Source organism: Dendrobates tinctorius, unplaced genomic scaffold (assembly GCF_039654945.1).
Source record: "Dendrobates tinctorius isolate UK_male_01 unplaced genomic scaffold, ASM3965494v1 ptg000011l, whole genome shotgun sequence".
NCBI lineage: Eukaryota > Metazoa > Chordata > Amphibia > Anura > Dendrobatidae > Dendrobates > Dendrobates tinctorius.
The window spans coordinates 72,278,007-72,296,291 of NW_027361679.1; positions in this window are offsets into that span (position 1 = coordinate 72,278,007).

The window sequence follows — 18,285 nt, forward strand, 5'->3', positions numbered from 1 at the left end:
TTTATGAGATTTTGGAAAGCTCAATAACATTTACAGTTGAACAAATAAAATAAAGCTAAAGTCATTATAATTTGTGGGATGCAAAGCAATTTGTTTCTGTGCTTTAAAATTAGCATTCTATTATGAACACAAAATATTTATAGCATCAATTTAAATTAACCTCTTCACGCCGCAGCACCATTTTCGTTTTTGCATTTCTATTTTTTGCTCCCCTCCTTCCCAGAGCCATAACTTTTTATTTTTTGGTCAATATGGCCATGTGAGGGCTTGTTTTTTGCGGGACGACTTTTTCTTTTGAACGACAACATTGGTTTTACCATATTGTATACTGGAAAATGGGAAAAAAATTCCAAGTGCGGTGAAATTGCAAAAAAATTGCAATTCCACAGTTTTTTTGGATTTTTTTTTTACGATTTAAACAAATGCTAAAACTGACCTGCCTTTATGATTTTCCAGGTCATTAAAAGTTTGTGGATACCGAACAGGTTTAGGTTCTTTTTATTGAAGTCGTGAAAAAAATTCAAAGTTTACAGAAATAAAGCGTCATTTTCAGAGACCCGTAGCATCTCCATTTTTCGTGATCTGGGGCTGAGTGAGGGCTTATTTTTTGTGTGCTGAGCTGATGTTTTTATTGATTCCATTTTGGTGTGGATAGGATCTTATGATCACCCATTATTGCATTTTAATGTAATGTTGTGGCAACCAAAAAAACGTAATTCTGGCGTTTTTACTTTTTTTCGCCACACCATTTACCAGTCAGATTAATTATTTTTGCATCTTGATAGATTGGGCGATTCTGAACGCTGCAATATCAAATATGTGTATTTTTTTTATTGTTTTATTTTGAATGGGGCGAATGAGGGGCGATTTGAACTTTTATATTTTTTTATTTTTTTAATATTTTTAAAAACAATTATTTTTTACTTTTCACTTGCTTCAATAGTCTCCATGGGAGACTAGAAGCTGCGATAATCCAATCGCCTCTGCTACACACAGGCGATGATCAGATTGCCTGTGTGTTGCAGAAATTCTCACTTGGGAGGCGCTCATATCAATCCAAAAATTACAACCACAGGGGTCTGCTGCAGACCCCAGGTTGGCATGCCAACCCATCAGCGACCCATGTGACATGGTCGACGATGGGTGGGATTAGTGATGCACTTCCGGCGCGATCACATTAAATGCCACTGGATCGCGATTCCACTCTCAGTTGTTAGGGGTATATGTCAGCTGTTCAAATCAGCTATGTGCCAGGAAAGATGAGGGCTCAGTACCGGAGCCAACATCAAAGGGAGAGACATGACATGCACAGTACATGTAGGGTGCATGTCGTGAAGGGGTTAAGATTGGCTCATCTTCTGTGATACTCTTTCAATTTTCGGCATTACACTTATGAGACCAAAGATTTCTTGAAGTTTTACAAAGCCATAATATGGCTTCAACGGACTTCTATAGTGACTACTGTTACTTTACCTCTGTATGCCACTGAATGTATTGGATGGCATACTAAGTTTTTTTTATGTCAGATCAGAAGGGATAGCCGGAACTTTGCAAAAAAAAAACCGTGCCTAAGCAATAACAGGCAGGTAGTTGCTACTTACCTGCCTGTTGTGTCCGGCGCCGTTCTCCCTTGGCACCAAGCGATCACAGATCAGTCCTGCCGAAGATTCAGCTGCCTCTGCTGATGTCATGACTCCAGAGCTGCGGCTTCTCTTCCGCCCTGATCTACCGATAGGACATGACTGCCAATGTGATGCTGATTGACATCCAGCACCTCCAGTAAGGCAGCGTGGATCTGGCTGTCAGAATGACATCGGCCATGACATATTGGGGCTCATGCAGAAGTTGGAGACTCATAGACCGCAATGCACGGGTCTCCCAACTGGAGCATTACAGTTTCATATATTTCTATAAGGCTGTCATGATCTGGTGGGGAGAACCATGGCCAGTCTGTGCATTGTGATCCATGATCGGTCCGATATCCACAGATGCCTGCATGAGTCCTTATGCTGTAGATGAGCATAGAATATCAGATATTGTACCTGCTGCATTTTATCCTGAATAAAACCTCTGTAATTGGTATATCAAGTACCAGCCATATAACATTGGATGTACACACATATATCACATACAGTGCACAGGACAATATGTGCCTGGTATATGATACAATATGATGGTGTACTGGTATGATGATATACAGACATCAGATGTCATAGTATAGTACCTGATGGTATGTACTATACTAAGAGTACAGAATGCCAGATGTTACACCAGCCACATTATCTTGTACTGTATATACAACCTAATGTCTGTGCAGATAATATATATAACATACAGGATAACATGTAGCTGTTGTATATTATGCTATAATTACAGACATCACACAGTATATACATACAGCAATGTATATGCTATATAAGATCTGATGTCTGTAGTCACAGTATGTCATATACCAGCACTACTATATTGTAAATTGATATTAGATCATATATGCACTGGACTGATCCTGCATCGGCTACCAGACATCACATTATTATCAATGGTAGTATATACACTCATGGCCAAAAGTGTTGGTCCCCCTGAAATTGTTCCAATAAATGAGTTATTTCTCCCTTGAAATAATTGCAATTACACGTTTTGTTATACACATGTTTACTTCCTCTGTGTTTATTGGAATAAAAAAAAAAAACAGGAAAAAAAGGCAAATTGGACATAATTCCACACACAAACCCAAAAAGGGGCCAGACAAAATTGGTGGCACCCGCAACTTAATATTTGGTTGCACACCCTTTGGAATAAATAACTGAAAACAATCGCTTTCTCTAACCATCAACAAGCTTCTTCCACCTCTCAACTGGAATTTTAGACCACTCTTCTTTTGCAAACAGCTCCAGGTCTCTCATACAGTTGTGGCCAAAAGTATTGACACCCCTGCAATTTACCGTAATTTGTCTTTAATGAAAAAACACAAAACAGAATGAAGCAAAAAGCAAAACACTGATCATTTCACACAAAACTCCAAAAATGGGCCAGACAAAAGTATTGGCACCCTCAGCCTAATACTTGGTTGCACAACCTTTAGCCAAAATAACTGCGACCAACTGCTTCCGGTAACCATCAATGAGTTTCTTACAATGCTCTGCTGGAATTTTAGACCATTCTTCTTTGGCAAACTGCTCCAGGTCCCTGATATTAGAAGGGTGCCTTCTCCAAACTGCCATTTTTAGATCTCTCCACAGGTGTTCTATGGGATTCAGGTCTGGACTCATTGCTGGCCACCTTAGAAGTCTCCAGTGCTTTCTCACAAACCATTTTCTAGTGAATTTTGAAGTGTGTTTTGGGTCATTGTCCTGCTGGAAGACCCATGACCTCTGAGGGAGACCCAGCTTTCTCACACTGGGCTCTACATTATGCTGCAAAATTTGTTGGTAGTCTTCAGACTTCATAATGCCATGCACACGGTCAAGCAGTACAGTGCCAGAGGCAGCAAAGCAACCCCAAAACATCAGGGAACCTCCGCCATGTTTGACTGTAGGGACCGTGTTTTTTTCTTTGAATGCCTCTTTTTTTCTCCTGTAAACTCTATGTTGATGCCTTTGCCCAAAAAGCTCTACTTTTGTTTCATCTGACCAGAGAACATTCTTCCAAAACGTTTTAGGCTTTTTCAGGTAAGTTTTGTCAAACTCCAGCCTGGCTTTTTTATGTCTCGGGGTAAGAAGTGGGGTCTTCCTGGGTCTCCAACCATACAGTCCCTTTTCATTCAGACATCGATGGATAGTACAGGTTGACACTGTTGTACCCTCGGACTGCAGGGCAGCTAGAACTTGTTTGGATGTTAGTCAAGGTTCTTTATCCAACATCCGCACAATCTTGCGTTGAAATCTCTTTTCAATTTTTCTTTTCCATCGAGATCTAGGGAGGTTAGCCACAGTGCCATGGGCTTTAAACTTCTTGATGACACTGCGCACGGTAGACACAGGAACATTCAGGTCTTTGGAGATGGACTTGTAGCCTTGAGATTGCTTATGCTTCCTCACAATTTGGTTTCTCAAGTCCTCAGACAGTTCTTTGGTCTTCTTTCTTTTCTCCATGCTCAATGTGGTACACACAAGGACACAGGACAGAGGTTGAGTCAACTTTAATCCATGTCAACTGGCTGCAAGTGTGATTTAGTTATTGCCAACACCTGTTAGGTGCCACAGGTAAGTTACAGGTGCTGTTAATTACACAAATTAGAGAAGCATCACATGATTTTTCAAACAGTGCCAATACTTTTGTCCACCCTCTTTTTATGTTTGGTGTGGAATTATATCCAATTTGGCTTTGGGACAATTCTTTTTGTGTTTTTTCATTTAAGACAAATTAAATGAAGATAATAATACCAAAGAATTTGTGTTTGCAATCATTTTCAGGAAGAAACTGAGTATTATCTGACAAAATTGCAGGGGTGTCAATACTTTTGGCCACAACTGTATTTGAAGGGTGCCTTCTCCCAACCGCAATTTTAAGATCTCTCCACAGGTGTTGAATGGGATTTAAATCTAGACTCATTGTCGGCCACTTCGGAGCTCTCCAGTGCTGTGTTTCCATCCATTTCTGGGCACCTGCATTCTCTAAATCAGCAGATGGCTGTGTGGACCTCAACAGTTGCTTTGAGACTGGTCTGGGGGAATGTGCCTTACTGCCCATTGGCCGCGCCCGCACCTGGTGTCCACTAATGGAAAACTACTTTATGTTGAAAAATTAACGAAATGCACATAAAATCCAAATAATCTTTTGGTAATACACAGGGTAACTGAAAAATGTATAGAGTTTTCTGAAGAGTCTACCAGAAAAGCACATTTAAATATTTTGTAAATATAAAGGGATGAGGGGTCACCTAAAATATTTTTAACCCCTTAAGACCGCTGATTCTCAAAAAAACGGCGGACACTAAGGGCCTTCATTCCCTCATAAGGTAACAGTGCCCCCATAATCTAAAAATCTCCAGGGTTTCAGGTTCCGAGGGTAGCTGAGACTTTAGAGAACACAAACAGGGACAGTTATACTGGCCCCATTTCAAGTGATCGATTTTATTCTTTGAATAGCGGAATAATGGCGATGATGTAAAAAAGTGAGATCTGGTTGGTATAAAAATAATTTCTCTCTTCTCTTACATGATATAATAGAGGTACCCATGACTCCTTCTCCTGGCACTTCTCCTCTTCATGAAGCCGAATGGCAGGTGCAAGCACTGTGCCTTCACCGAGATCTGCCTGCCTGTACCCGGCAACCGCAGGATTTTTCCTATTGGTTGTTGACTTTTCATCACTGTGATAGTCTATCACAGTAATCAAAAGCCTAATAATAAGTAAATAGGAGAGCACTTGGGCTCTGCCTTGCTGTATACCCCCTTTACTCCTCCCCCCGTGTCACCCCTCTAAGTCAGATTAAACGTTTTTATTTTTTTATTCTATTTTTTATTTTATCATTTTAATTTCTCTCATTTGTTGCCATTAGGGTTAGGTTTAGAATTAGGGTTAGTCTTAGGGATAAAGTTAGGCTTAGGTTAGGCATTGGCTTAGACTTAGGCTTATGGTTAGGGTTAGGGTTAGGCTTAGGGTTGGGTTTAGGGTTAGGCTTAGGGATAGGGTTGGGCTTATTGTTGGGTTTTTTCAAAAGTTAAAAAAAATTATGAGGGTATCACAACATATTCAGTATGACAACTTAATGTTATCAAATTTTGTGCAGTACCTGTAGATTCGAGATGTTCACTATGCCCCTGAATGAAATCCTTTAGGACTGTAGTTTCCAAAATGAGGTCACTTGTGGAGGGTTTCTGCTGTTTAGGCACCTTAGGGGCTCTGAAAATGCGACATGGTGACCGCCATCTCTCATCCAAATTTGTGTTACAAAATTCAAATATTGCTCCTTCCGTTCCGAGTCCTGCCATTTGTTCAAACAGAAGTTTTTGACTACTTGTGAGGTGTCAATGCACTCATAAGAAAGTGCGTAACAAATACAGGGGTCCACCCTTTGGTGTTACCTCTGGCAGAATTGAAAAAAATTGGGGTTAAAGCAATATTTTAGAGATAAAATTTAAATGTATTTATTTTTCATTCCAATTTAGTTCCTGTGAAGCACCTGAAGGGTTAAAAAATTTCCCACCAACAGTTTTGAAGTATTTGAGGGGTGCGGTTTTTAATATGGTATCACTTTTGGGATGCTTCCAATATACAGGCCCCTCAAAGTCCATTGAAATCTGAATAGGTCCCAAAAGAAACAGTTTTTGTAAATTTATTGAAAAAAATGAGAAATTGCTGCTAAACTTTTAACTCCTCTAACATCCTAACAAACTAAAAAGAAGTTTGAAAAATTGTACAGATGTAAAGTAGACATATGGGAAATGTTATTTATTAATTATTTCATATAGCATGACGAATGACTAGGATATCAAAATTGAAAGTTTGAAAATTGGGATTTTTTTTCAAAATTTTTGCCACAATTGCAATATTTTCACATATAAATGCAAGTCATTTTGAACAAATTTTACCATTATCATGAAGGATAATGTGTCACAAAAAATATTCTCTGAATCACTGGGATGTGTTGAAGCGTTTCAAAGTTATTAACGCATAAAGTGACACTGGTCAGATTTCACCCCAAGGGTGGTTTGCACGTTCATGACTGGGCCAATTTTTACAATTCTGACCACTGTCCTTTTATGAGGTCATAACTCTGGAACGCTTCCATGGATCCTGGCGATTCTGACAATGTTTTCTCGTGACATATTGTACTTCATGTTAGCGGTAAAATTTCATTCAAATAACTTGCGTTTATTTGTGAAAAAAACAGAAATTTGGCGAAAATTTTGAAAATTTCGCAATTTTCCAACCTTTAATTTTTATGCCCTTAAATCACAGAGATATAGCACACAAAAAACTTAATAAGTAACAATTCCTACATGTTTGTTTTACATCAGCACAATTTGTAACCAAAATTTTTTTTGTTAGGAAGTTATAAGGGTTAAAATATGACTAGCGATTTCTCATTTTTGCAACACCATTTTATTTTTACGGACCACATCACATTTGAAGTCACTTTGAGGGGTCTATATGATAGAAAATCCCCAAAAGTGACACCATTCTAAAAACTGCACCCCTTAAGGTGCTCAAAACCACATTCAAGAAGTTTATTAACCCTTCAGGTGCTTCTCAGGAATTTTTTGAATGTTTAAAAAAAAATGAACATTTCACAAAAAAAAATTACTTCAGGTCCAATTTTTTTTATTTTACCAAGGGTAACAGGAGAAATTAGACTGCAAAAGTTATTGTGCAATTTGTCCTGAGTACGCTGATACCTGATATGTGGGGGGAACCACTGTTTCGGTGAATGGCAGAGCTAAGAAGGGAAGGAGCGCCGTTTGACTTTTTCAATGCAAAATTGGCTGGAATTCAGATCGGACACCATGTCACGTTTGGAGAGCCCCTGATGTACCTAAACAGTGGAAACCCCCCACAAGTGAACCCATTTTGGAAACTAGACCCCCAAGGAACTTATCTAGATATGTGGTGAGAACTTTGAACTCACAAGGGCTTCACAAAAGTTTATAACGTACAGTCGTACAATTAAAAAATCATATTTTTTCCACAAAAATGATCTTTTCACCCCCAATTTTTATTTTCCCAAGGGTAACAGGACCCTAAAAGTTATTGTGCAATTTGTCCTGAGTACGCTGATACCCCATATGTGGGTGTAAACGACTATTTGGGAGCATGGCAGAGCTCGGAAGGGAAGCACTGCCATTTGACTTTTTTGGCTGGAATTGAGATCGGACACCATGTCGCGTTTGGAAAGCCCCTGATGTACCAAAACAGTGGAAACCCCCCACAAATGACACCATTTTGGAAACAAGGTATTGTGCAATTTGTCTTGAGTACGCTGATACCCCATATGTGGGGGTAAACCATTATTTGGGCGCATGGCAGAGCTCGGAAGCGAAGCAGTGCCATTTGACTTTTTTGGCTGGAATTGGGCCTAAACAGTCGAAACCTCCCACAAGTGACATCATTTTGGAAACTAGACCCCCTAAGGAACTTATCTAGATGTGTGGTGAGCACTTTGAACCCCCCAGTGCTTCATAGAAGCTTATAACGCCCAGGCATGAAAATAAAAAAAATCATATTTTTTCCACAAACATTATCTTTTAGTCCCCAATTTTTTATTTTCCCAAGGGTAGCAGGAGAAATTGGACCACAAAAGTTGTTGTCCAATTTGTCCTGAGTACGCTGATACCCCATATGTGGGAGAAAACTACTGTATGGGCACACGTCGGGGCTCAGAAGGGAAGTAGTGACGTTTTGGAATGCAGATTTTGATGGAATGGTCTGCTGGTGTCATGTTGCCTTTGGAGAGCTCCTGATGTACCTAAACAGTGGAAACCCCCCACAAGTGACCCCATTTAGGAAACTAGACCCCCCCACGGAACTTATCTAGATGTGTGGTGAGCACTTTGAACCCCCAAGTGCTTCACAGAAGTTTATAACGTCCGGGCATGAAAATAAAAAAAACATTTTTTTCCACAAAAATGATATTTTTGCCCCCAATTTTTTATTTTCCTAAGGGTAACAGGAGAAATTGGACCCCAAAAGTTGTTTTGCAATTTGTCCTGAGTAGGCTGATACCCCATTTGTTTGTTAAACCACTGTTTGGGCGCATGGCAGGGCTCAGAAGGGAAGGAGCACCATTTGATTTTTTCAACGCAGAATTGGCTGGAATTGAGCTCAGATGCCATGTTGCGTTTGGAGAGCCCCTGATGTGCCCAAACAGTGGAAACCCCCCAATTCTAACTCCAACCCTAACCCCAACTCACCCCTAGCCCTAACCGTAGCCCTAACCCTAACCCTAGCCCTAACCCTAGCCCTAACCCTAAAGGGAAAATGGAAATAAATACTTTTTTTAAAAATGTTATTATTTTTCCCTAACTAAGGGGGTGATAACGGGGGGTTTGATTTACTATTTATGGCGGGTTTCTATTTTTGGCAGCTGTCGCACGCTAAAAGACGCTTTTTATTGTAAAAATAGTTTTTGCATCACCACATTTTGAGACCCATAATTTTTCCGTATTTTGGCCGACAGAGTCATGTGAGGTCTTATTTTTTGTAGGACGAGTTGACGTTTTTATTGGTACCATTTTCGGGCGCGTGACTTTTTTGATCGCTTTTTATTCCGATTTTTGGGACGCAGAATGAACAAAAACCAGCATTTCAAGAATTTCTTTTGAGGGGTGCGTTTACACCGTTCCGCGTGCAGTAAAATTGATAAGGCGGTTTTATTCTTCGGGTCAGTACGGTTACAGAGATACCTCATTTATGTTTTTTTTATGTTTTGGCGCTTTTATGCAATGAAAACAATTTTATATAAAAAATAATTATTTTTGCATCGCTTTATTCTGCGAGCTATAACTTATTTATTTTTTCACTGATGACACTGTATGGCAGCTCGTTTTTTGCGGGACAAGATGACGTTTTCAGCGGTACCATGGGTATTTATATGTGTCTTTTTGATCACGCGTTATTGCACTTTTTGTTCGGCAGTATGATAATAAATCATTATTTTTTGCTTCGTTTTTTATTTTTATTTTATAAGGGGTTCACTAAAGGGGTTAACTAATGGGACAGTTTTACAGGGCAGGTCGTTACGGACGCGGAGATACCAAATATGTGCACTTTTATTGTTTGTTTTTTTTCCAAAAAATGAATTTATTAGGGAATATTTTTTTTTTTTAAATTTATTTAGCGATTTTTTTAAAATTATTTTTACACTCACAGGCACTACACAGGCTTCCTCCTTGCCTGCGCTTTGCAGGCACTGAGGAAGCCAGCTCCCTGCAGTCCCCCAAAGGTCCCCGTCGCCATCTTGGATCCGGTGACCTGCAGGGAAGGAGCCCCCAGCAGCAGCGTTGCACATTGCGCTGCTGTGGTGGGCTCAGGGAAGCACCCTCCCTGCCGATGCTTCCCTTTAACCCCCGTTACACCGCGATCATGTTTGATCGCGGTGTGCAAGGGGTTAACGTGTCGGGGGTGGTCCGTGACCGCCCCTGACACATAGTGCCGGGTGTCAGCTGTGATAATCAGATGACACCCGGCCGCAATCAGCTGCGCTCCCCCCGTGAGCGCAGCTGATCGTGCTAGACGTACTATCCCGTCCATGGGCATAGGGGCCCGGGTCCCATGGACGGGATAGTACGTCTGATGTCAGAAAGAGGTTAAAGAAGTTTTCCACTACTTTTACATTGATGAGCTATCTTTAGGATAGCTCATCAATGTCTGACCCAACACCCCCCACTGATCATCTATTATTGTCTGTGGTGGCAGCAGCAGACCAGAAGTATTTACTTGCGGAGCTGGTCTACTTGTAGTGGCCAGGGTTTGATATTGCACATCCTCCTCCTATTAATTTGCATAGGAGGTCGGATGTGCAGTACCCTGCGGGGGCCACTACTAGTAGATGGTAAGCTTCACTAGTAAGCCAGCGGCCAGTGGCTGCTGCTAACAATCATGGCTGTTCTACGGGGATGCCGTGTGCTGGACCCCGGCCAATGAGACATCGATGACCTATTATAAGGTTAGGCCAATAATGTAAAAGTAGTGGAAACCCCTTTAAGGTCAAAATCAGCTTAGTCACTAAGGGATTAAACCCATCATGACCTATTTTTTTTTTCTCCCCCTATTTTAACAGCCAAGATTTTTTTTTCTGCCAACGTAGCCATATGAGAGCTTATTTTTTGTGGGAAGAGATGTAGTTTTGAATTATACCATTTATCCACAATGCGTTGAACAAAATTTCCAGGAAACTGTTCATGTAAGAATGCTCGGACCTGACACCCATAATGTGGTGGTGCACCATCTTGCCGAGCATTCCTACATGAACAGTTTCCTGGAAAGTGGATTGGTCATCGTGGGCCAGTTGAATGGCCACCAAGGTCTAATGATCTGGCCTCCTTAGACTTTTATCTTTGGAGTCATCTGAAGGCAACTGTCTATGCTGAAAAGAAACGAGATGTGCAGCATCTGAAACAATGGATACTGTAAGCGGTGTTGCTATCAGTGTGTCAAGAGTGGAAGAAGACACACATCCAACACAATGGGCAGCACTTTGAACACATTTTATAAGTGGTCATAAACTTGTAAATAACTCATGAAAGAATAAAGTTATGTTAAAACCAAGCACACCATTGTTTTTCTTGTGAAATTCTCAATAAGTTTGATGTGTCACAAGACCCTCTTCCCCTTGAAAAAAATAAAGTTGGATCCAAAATGGCCGACTTCAAATTGGCCACCATGGTCGCCACCCATCTTAGAAAGTTTTCCCCCTCCCATATACTAATGTACCACAAACAGGAAGTTGATATCACCAACCATTCCCATTTTATTTAGGTGTATACATGTAAATGGTCCACCCTGTAGAATAGAAATGGAACCTCCAGAAAAGGCACCTCCATTTCCACACTGATATGAAAAGATTTGGTGCCATATTTGCTGGGGTTAGTGCCTACCATGTAAAAACACTTTTTAAATATCTCTGAATACTGGTACTATTCAAGGGTGATCCACAAGCGTGCATGAAAATTGCCCAGCTAGGACTCTGCTCTGGGCATAGCCTCTAACTAATTTGACTGGGCAAATAGGTCCCAAAATAGAGTTAATCCAATCACACCTGCCTCACAGATTGTTTTTTGATCACAGAATTCATAGCCTATTTAAATCCTAACCAAAAATAATATAATTCCAAACTAAGCCACCTGGATACTGAGTTTCTGATTAAGGGTATCAATTATCCATGACTACCTCCCAGAGGCTCTTTGGGCAGTGGGTGGAAGAGGGAGGGCAACCTTGTCTGCTTATGGAAACTGCCTCAAACTTAAAAAATTTGAAGAAGTGTTAGCCAGGTTACTATGAACGCCTAAAACATGACAAGCTATGAACCAAATGTTTCACTCATACAGCATTGTAGCAGATGTCTAAGAAGGCTGTGAACTGGAAGAGGCTAAGCAATTACCGTAATAGCATCTACTACTCCAAGGTAGTCAGACAAAAACAAATTATTTTATTTGCGAGGGCTTGTCCCTAAGTTTCAACCACCACCACTAAGAGGGAAATTTCGAATAAGACCAGGCTCTAACAAAAATCCACATCCTTCCAAATCTGACCTGGGTCAAACAAGTTTCTGCTTAAAATTCTTTGTAATCTTAATACTATAACCCAGGCTGCCTAAAGATCCGTGGTGGCGAAAGAAAGAGGCCCATAAGAATAATCCAGCAAGCAAAAACTAGAAATCTAAGTAAAGACTGCAACTGAAGCAGGGTCAACTTTTTCATGCTGCAACAACCCGATATCAAGTCCTAAAGGAGGAGAGTAGCCTTACTATCTAATTAGATGCACAGAAAGGATATTCATTAGGAAGAACCTTCCATATATTTCTCCGGTAACGGAACGCTGAAACTGGACACAAGGGAAGTAAATTTGTCCAGGAGGAACTGACAACAATTATTACTAGTTGGGTCGATAAAAAAAGAATTGTCCAAATAATGCATTATGGATGAAGAACCAGTTTTCTAACATACCAAACATTTAAGGAAATAACTAAATGTCTCAAACTGAAAAATCCCATGGGAACATCCCATCCAACAGTATAATTGGCCCCCCACACAGCCCTCCAAAAAGTACAGTTGTCCCCCACACAGTATAACTGGCTCATACACAGTCCTCCAAACATTATGTTTGCCCCCACATAGCTCCACCCAACCAGTTTAATGGCCCTATCACAGTCCTACAATCAGTATAATTGACCCCACACAGCCCTCCAAACAGTATAGTTGTCCTCCACATAGCCCTCCAAACATTATAATTGGCCCAACACAGCCTTCTAAACATTATAATTGTCCCCCACATAGCCCTCCAAACGGTATAATTGGGCCCCAAACAGCTCTCCAAACAGTATAATTGGCCCCCACACAGTTCTACAAACAGTATAATTGGCCCCCACACAGCTCTACAAACAGTATAATTGGCATCCATACAGCTCTCTAAACAGTATAATTGGCCTCCACATAGTTCTCCAAATTGCATGATGGCCCCTCCACATAGCAATCCAAATAGAATGACCCACACATAGCCCTCCAAATTGTAAGATGGTCCCCACAAAGTAATTATTGATTTTTAAAAAATACTCACCTCTCATTTTTCCCCCAACTCCAGTCTCTGCAGCTTATGGTCTGAATCTCTGCACAACTGTGCACAACGGGCACGATGTAGTGACGTCATGCTGTGCTGAGACTTCAGATACCAATGGACTGGTCGTCTGGTCACCAGCTGCTCCATCAGCAGTCATTTTATATCTGAGAGAGGGGACTATGTAATAAAAGAGGGCACTGTGAATAACAAGAATACTCTATGTAAGAGATAGTGCTGTACATTACAGCAGAGGAAGCTATATGCAGGTGCATCTCACAAAATTAGAATGACATCAAAACGTTAATTTATTTCAGTTCTTCAATACAAAAAGTGAAGCTCATATATTATATAGAGTCATTACAGAGTGATCTATTTCAAGTGCTTATTTTTGTTAATGTTGATGATTATGGCTTACACCTAATAAAAACCCAAAAGTCATTATCTCAGTAAATTAGAATACTTTATAACACCAGCTTGAAAAATGATTTTAAAATCCAAAATGTTGGCCTACTGAAATGTATGTTCCGTAAATGCACTCAATTCTTGCCCGGGGCTCCTTTTGCATCAATTACTGCTTCAATGCGGCATGCAATGGAGGCGATCAGCCTGTGGCACTGCTGAGGTGTTATGGAAGCCCAGGTTGCTTTGATAGCAGCCTTAGCTCATCTGCATTGTTGGGTCTGGTGTCTCTCATCTTCCTCTTGACAATACCCCATAGATTCTCTATGGGGTTAAGGTCAGGCGACTTTGCTGGCCAATCAAGTACAGTGATACTGTTCTTTTACTTTTTAAATATTTTTATTAATTTTATATTTAAACCGGGGTAGAGAGAACAATGGGGAGGGAGGGTACGAAAAATATACCTTAATTAGGTAAAGGGAAAAATAAAATTAGAGAACCCTCAGACAATCCCTGAGAATAAGCAGAAATTAGAAACAATAAAAAAAACAATAAAACAAAACAGTAGTAAAATCGTACTTGCTTATTGGAGGCTCTACTGAATGAGATACGACACGAAAAATCCAAGTCAGCCAGAACTGAAGTTAACAAAATGACCAGTGTCAGCAGGCCTGCTAAGAATGAAACATACTATTCAAGATCTTCCATTTTTTTATCATATCTGTGTATGTTATTGTTGGCAACCGCAAATTTCCTTTCCAAGTCGATATGCTGACTTATCCTATCCAAAATATCAGGAAACTTGGGTACCTCATGTTTTTTCCACCATGGCGCCAAAGTAACCTTTACCACCAGGAAGATATGTATAATGATAAATCTTATTGAACAATCAAAATGCTTCATGTCCAGGGACAAGAGCGCTCTCCCAGGTGAAATTTGAAAATCTTTAGAGAATATTAATGTGATGGGCGACTTGAAACCAGAGGCCTTTCATTTTTGGGCAGCTCCAAAACAGATGATAGAGGTTTCTCTCCTGGCCGCAGTCCCTCCAACACAAAGAAGAGTGCTCTGAATTAATATGTGACAGCCTAATTGGGGCGTAATACCATCTTGTCATTAATTTAAAATGACATTCATGGAGAACCATTGATATATTAGATCTATATTTATTTTTGATAGCACCGTCCCATTGCTCCACCTGGACGTCTGTCCCTAAGTCAGACTCACACCTTTTCATGTATATGTTTTTGATACCACCATGATCCCTGATGATAAGCCCATACAAGTTACTTAAACTCCAGATATTTTTATTTTTAGTGTTGCACAACAGTAAAGATAGAATTTCATAGTTCCAGGCCTTCCCCGTTATGATTTCTGTAATGTTATCTTTCAGCATAGTAAAGAAGAACAGTTCGGAGGAAGGCAAATTATATTTAACTTTGATCTCACTGAATGTCATGAAATTTTCTCCGAGAAACATGTCCCCATCTTTTTTATTCCTGACTTGCTCCATATCTCCGGTATAGGAATATCGGTTATTAGGGCCAACAGAGAGAGGGGAAATTTCAGGATTTGTTCTTTTTTCAATTTTTGTGCGATTTAATGAGCATCCTCCAGGAAGAGATTAAGGATTGAAAAATGGGATGCGATGAGTTTTTACGCCATTTTTGAAAAAGGAAACCAAAAAAAAGCTTCCGAAACGAACCGATCACACTCATGTCCCTCTCCAGATGAAGCCAGGCTGGATGTACCCTGTTATCAGTGAACCAATGCCAACTATGCTTCACTAAGGAAGCCAGGTAGTATGAGTATGCATGAATATTTGGTAGACCTGCGCCCCCAGGGGATTTATGTTTGTAAAGTATATCCACTGAAATTCTAGCCCTCTTGCAGTTCCACACAAAAGAGTGTATCATTCCCTGAATCTTGTTTATAGACTGGTAAGGAAGAATTACTGGTAAGGACCTGAAAATATACAAGATCTTAGGTAGAACAAATGACTTGACGGACAGAACTCTCACGAAAATTGAGAGATCAAGTTGCGCAAAAAAAGACAAATCAGATGATATTGTTTTGATGGTATTTTCCAGATTGGCTCTAACTGTAGCTTGGATTGTTCCTGCTATTTTGATCCCCAAATAGACTAGTTCCTTTTCTTCCTAGGCGAACGCGGTATGTCTTCTCAACTCATCGATTTCAGAGCCACTCATATTAAAAGTAATAATTTTAGATTTGTGAGAATTTATCTTAAAATATGAGGCACTAGAAAATTCTTCTAGTACCTTTGTGAGGGCCTCAATAGAGTTTAAAGGGTCAGTCAATGTAAGGAACAAGTCGTCAGCAAATAAACCTACTTTATACTGACGAGATGAACACGTAAAACCATTAATTTCTTGGTTCAATCTAATTTTTTCAGCCAGGGGCTCGATGGCAAGAGCAAACAGTAGGGGGGATAAAGGACAACCCTGCCTAGTTCCGTTGGTGATAGAAAATGTGTCAGACAAAGAATTGTTATCAAATATTCTGGCACTGGGACCCGAGTAAAGCGCAAAAACTGTAGACAAGAACTTTTCATCAAAACCAAATTTCGTAAGGGTTGTTTTTAGATAAGGCCAGTTTAGCCTATCAAAGGCCTTCTCGGCGTCCAGTGCCAGATAAGCCGATTGAAAACCTGAAGTCATATCCTGATTCAGCAGGTTTAATACTCTTCTGGTTCCATCCGATGCCTGTCTACCTACCGTAAAGCCAATCTGGTCATCCCTCAACAAATGTGGAAGAATGGTTTTTAAGCGGTCCGCAAGCATCTTGGAAAAGATTTTAATGTCACTATTGATAAGCGAAATCTGCCTGTAGCTCTGTATTCTCTTGGGGTCCCCCCCTGCCTTTGGGATCATTACAATTGTAGCCTCCAACATTTCTATCTCCTTCTCTGAGAAAGGACCATTGATGTATCAGACCTGAATTACACTAATCCTTGGAAGGTTATCCTTCTATTAATAGATATCCTTCTATTAATTCTCTCTCTCTTGAGCTTCCTCATCATGTACTTTACAGGCTTGTTCAAGGAGGTGTAAACCATGAACTTTGAAGTTTTTATGACGGCAACATATTCATTAAAAATCTCCGATCTTAGACTCTGTCTGAGACTCCAAATCTCTGCCTGGATAGATGAAGAAGGGACTCTTGAATTAGTTTGTTGTTCCTCTTTTTTACTTATTTGAGCTTGTAAATGGGCAATTCTTTCCCTATTTCTTTTTTTATACCTCGAATAAATTTGTATAAGACCCGCCTAAGCACAGCCTTTTGGGCGTTTCACATAGTGAATGAATTCACCATGTCTGATTTTCTCTAAAATAGTTTGAGATGAGCTTTTATATCTCTTGTTTAAATTCTGGGATTACGTATAAGGCTGGGTTATTTTTCCACAGAAACGTTTTTTCAGAAGGGGGTCCAGTAAGAATTCAGCAAGGACAGGGGTGTGATCTGAAATAGTTTTATTAGAAATTTTATGTTTTTGAATTTGGTCAAAGTGAATACATTAGTGAGCATTAAGTCAATTCGGGAAGCTGTTTTATGCACATCGGAGAAATGGGAGTATTCGCGGGATGAGGTGTTCAGACAGCGAAAGACATCATAAAATTAATTTTGGATTAACCAATTTTTCAAAACTGGGGCTTTGTGTCGGACCGAAGATGAAGAGTCTAGGTCACTGTCTGGAACTATATTAAAATCGCCCAACAGTATTAGGTCGCCCGTCTTGACCCTGTCTATTTTCTTTTGCAATTTGTTCAGAAATTGAATGTGTCTCTTATTTGGGGCGTATATGTTTACTATTGTGCAAGGCCTGTTCTGGATCAAGTAAACAAGTATCTGGTACCTACCCAGAGGATCTGTTATTTCATTAATAAACTTGAATAGGATGGTGCTACTCACCAGTGTGATGACCCCGGCTCTCTTCCCTGTGTTCAACGACTTGAAGACATGAGGGAAATTTCTGTGATGGAAGACTGGTTGGCGGTCAACGGCCAGTTTAACCTCCTGCAGGCACACAAGCTCGGCATGGGTACGGTTGATCTACTTCCACAGAGCGAACCTCTTGTTTGGGCTGTTGAGTCCTCTAACATTGTATGACAAGATTTTCATTAGTAGAGAGGGATGGAAATGTAAAGAAAGGAAAAAAAAGAAAAGGCAAATAGATGAAAAAACAATTTCAAAGGACAAAAACAAATAACCTAATACCAAACAAATTATTTAAACACTGAGGAGTTCTCCTGGAAGACTCCAGACCAAGTGGTGTCTCACCTAAACTTGGGGGAAAAGAAGAAATTTGCAGCAAAGATCCCACAAAGACATATTCCAATAGGGTTATGGTAGCTAGTAACCATCAAAGAGCCATAAATAATGAAAACATAGAACATCTATCTATAGTTAGGAATTTCCTTCAGTCCCTGTCTCTGAAAGCAGGATCCTCCATAAGGAATTTGATGAACCTCTGGCCCTCTTGGGGTGAGCTGATTTTTTGCTGTTGTACCAAGTCAAAAGCTAAGTAGGAAAGTCCCATCTGTACGATACCTTCAGCTCCCTAAGTTTGAAGGTGATGTCTCTAAAGGACCTCCTGACCTCCATTGTTTCTTGAAAAAAAATCTGAAAAGAATTTAATGTCTTTATACGG